Raw genomic sequence first — 3,937 nt, forward strand, 5'->3', positions numbered from 1 at the left:
TTTTTTTTTTTTTGCAGATAAAGGCTTGTTTTATTTTAATGGCTGATCTATGTAATCATGGAGACCTGTATGTACAAAGGGGGAGCTTTTATTTCTTGGTCTCTTTCTGCTTGGACAAAGTCCTGATTTTCTCCCCCTTCCTGGCCTGGAGGCGCTCTTCACCACACTTTCATGCTTCCTTGATCTTAGATCTGCGGGCCTCAGCCTGGTCAGCCAGGAGCTTCTTGCAGGCCTTGCCTGCCTTCAGCTTGTGGATGTATTCCATGAGAATCTGCTTGTTTTTGAACACATTCCCCTTCATCTTCAGGTACGGGCTGTGATACATGTGGCAATCAATCTTCTTAGATTCACGGTACTTTCTGAGCAGCCAGTGCAGAATCCTCATTCTTATCCAAGTGACCTGCCCTGGCATTTGGGCATTTGGCCATATGCTTTTGCTTTCCTATGCACATGTGCTTGCCCTTCTGGTGGGCCAAGGTGTTTTTCCAGAATCGAGCCCAGGAATGGACAGTCACAGGCTTCCAACTAATCAGCCCATCTTTGATCAGCTTCCGGATCTACTGATGGGAGTTGGCATTGTCGATTTCATTGGTCTCATTGGGGTCCAACCAGACCTTCTTCTTGCCATAGTGGTGGATGCTAGAGGCGAGCCTCTTCTGAAGCCTGAGCATACTTATGGCTGTGGCCACAGCAGCGAAAGGAATGAGGAAAGAGCTCCGTATGCATGACTTTCTATAGCCCCCATTAACTGGAAATTAGTTATCATTCTGGAATGTTTACCTCTCAGTAACTTGTCACAAGGGTGCAGTGAGTCAAATATGACTGGCATAAAATTACACTCTGGTTTTCTTAGTTGATTTCAGTCACAGAAGGCTGAGGAATTGATCTGTCCACATAAACAGAACTAAGTGCAGTGGTCACCATTGTTTCTGGGTGGTTCTAACTCTCACCACTCTCACAGAGGCTTGGCCAGTCTCCTTTCTATCTCCTGGGCTGACATTTGCTTTCATCCAGCCTGCTGTGCTTCACATTCATATAGACATGTCCCATTATGTTAGAGATTTAGAGCCTGTGGTGCCTTGCACTGGTTAATATCATTCTGTGATATTTATTGAGCACTCATAACGTGCTAGGTGCTGTAACACTGCCTGTATGATAGAGTCCGCTGTGAGCACAGCACAACACAGCAGGTTGACACACTGTGTATTTTTCCTAGCTTTAATTTCTTAGGCTGAGATGGAATTATTGAGCACTCATAACGTGCTAGGTGCTGTAACACTGCCTGTATGATAGAGTCCGCTGTGAGCACAGCACAACACAGCAGGTTGACACACTGTATATTTTTCCTAGCTTTAATTTCTTAGGCCAAGATGGAATTATTGTCCCATTTTTCTTCTCCATGAGGAGCATTTAACTTCATTCTATATTGTGTTCCCTGCATGCCTACTGACAATCTGAAGATAATATCACTTGGTGCTTGAAGCTAGAAATCCTTATTTGTTCTGATATCACATAATTTATGTTTGCAATTTCAGGCAGGTACAAATTTCTCAGAGTATATGGTGTTTCTTGTAAGAACATTCAACAAATTTATCTCAGCTTCTTTGAAACTAGGATTTAAAAACTCAAATATCTATATTCGGCTCAATAACCACAGACAGTAATGACACCTCTAAGTAGCTAATGCAGGCGTGTAATTTGCTCGTAGCCCTGATTTAACTTTATTTACAGATTAAAATTGAATTGCAGTTGATTTATTGATATAATAGGCAGAAAGTGATTATCAAGCATCCATCACTGATAGAGGAAAAACCAATCAAATTATGTTTCAAGGTTTGCTTTAACCTAAACTAACTCATCACCTTCTAAAACTCAGAGGATTTGAGTCATATTCTCCCACTAAAGTCAATGAGCCACAACTCCCACTAAACTCATATCTGCTCCTTTAAAGGCATTCAAGAGTTATACTAATTTGCACGACTACCAAGTTGTTATAAAAGGAAATGGCAATCGGCTGGAGATTTAGTGTCTGTACTTTTCCCCCATGTATGTAGCCATGGTAATATTCTTTAATGTTTATTGTAAATCCATAAATGGGCTTGGTCTCATGCTATCCATGAAATGGTATCGACCTGTGCATACAACTCAGCTGGAAAGGTGTGGAGTAAAGGGTGCTGGTGCTTTCACTAGTGACAAGCTGATTAGCAAATGTGTCCCTTTGGAGGGAGAACTGGTATCTGTCTGTGTTCCAGAAAACAATGAAATATCTTGATTAGAAGCAGGCGATGATGCTGTCTTTTGTCTTAGACATTCATAACTCTACTCTTCAGAAGGAGATAAAGTGTGAGGTGGGAGAGAAGTTGCAGAACAACATCAGACATGTCACCCTGTGCCAGGGGTTGAGCACGGTTCCCTGGGGGCTGTGTTGTAAGAGTGGCCCGGTATGGATTTCCCTCCATTCTTATCACTGAACACTGGCAAGATAAAGTTAAGAAATCCAGTGCTGCACTATTTCAGAGGCTCGCCAATGTCATATGACAGCAGCACTCATTCTCATTACCTGGGGGCATTCTTAACTTGGAATTTCTATGTTTATGCACTTGCAAATTATATACCCAGAGATATACTTTTTAAAAAAGCTATCATTCTATGAAATATGATGTGAAACTTTTAAATATAATCTTTACATTCATCCTCATTTATGTTGCTGCTAGTTATTTCATATATCTATGAGAGAAAATCTTGCTGTTGTCAGTAATTGCTATTTTAATTATACCTGAGCCCTAAGGAAGTTCAGAGAAAGAGTATAATTATTAGAAATCCAAGGGCATTGAGCAGCATGCTCAAGTTTGTTTTATCACATTGTTCATTTTACCTATCGTGTTCTACATTGTTAATTCTTAAGACATTCATCTGTACTTTAGAAAATGAAACTCCGTTTGAATTGTTCCCAACATCATGTTCTCCAAATCCAGTAGACGGTGCACCTTGACTTCAAAGAACATTTCTTGTGCACTTAAGTGCCACAGGGAATGGAGAAAGATGAAATAAATACTTTCTCTAATTATATATAGGTACATATTCATTTTACTGTCCCATCCAATATTGCTGATCCTCCATGATAAACTTTTTTTCTTTAATGAGTGTATTTTATACTCATGTAACCTTGTTCATCCTCTGCCATGTTATGCACATTTACTTTGCCCATTATCCAAATGTGCATTATTCAAAGAAAAGACAAGTAATGATATGATTCAGATATCATTTACAAGAATCTCTGGGTTGGAAGTGGGGTGAATACAGAGAAACTCTCATTTGGCTTCTTTCATTTATAGCTGCAAAGTATTCATACAGGATACATAAGATTCATTAGAGAGGAAGCTACTAATCTCAGAATAAATATTTTCATTTTAAAAATAGAGACTAAATAGGTATTAGATCAACTTTCTTCTAATGTCCATTGTCAACCAGTGTGCAGCACCCAGCCCATGCCTAGCACATGGTTGAAGCTCATTTGCTCTTGGTTCCTAACCTATCCATTCTTTTTCACTTAACTGTATTTCCCATTAGTGCGTGATACTCCCCAGGAAGGAAATATTCTCTCATGATATTCTATGGGTTACCTTTGTTTTTGTGCTCTTCATCTCATTACAAATCTTTCTATTCATTCTTTTTTGCACACACACAAAAAATGCTGTATTGATCATTTCAGCATCCACCTTTAAATCTTGTCCCTGCTCCTGCTAACAACCATGTCTCTGTGGCTCCTTCAGATCCTGGAGTTCTCTGTAAAAATATCATGGTTCTCACTGTAACACTGTGACTAACATCAAGACCATTCTAAACAAACACTTGGAACATTTAATCATGGGAATTTAGAAGACACAGGAAGTACTGTGGGACGTGAGATTCTCTATGTTAATTTGCATTGAAAAGA

General features: G+C 39.5%; 1 pseudogene; it reads right to left on the reverse strand.

Annotated features, from left to right (window-relative positions):
- Positions 1–88: 88 nt before the first annotated feature.
- Positions 89–674, reverse strand: LOC108540391 (60S ribosomal protein L19 pseudogene; annotated as a pseudogene).
- Between the last annotated feature and the right edge of the window lie 3,263 nt (positions 675–3,937).

Source organism: Rhinopithecus bieti, unplaced genomic scaffold (assembly GCF_001698545.2).
Source record: "Rhinopithecus bieti isolate Rb0 unplaced genomic scaffold, ASM169854v2 scaffold_17882, whole genome shotgun sequence".
Taxonomy (NCBI): domain Eukaryota; kingdom Metazoa; phylum Chordata; class Mammalia; order Primates; family Cercopithecidae; genus Rhinopithecus; species Rhinopithecus bieti.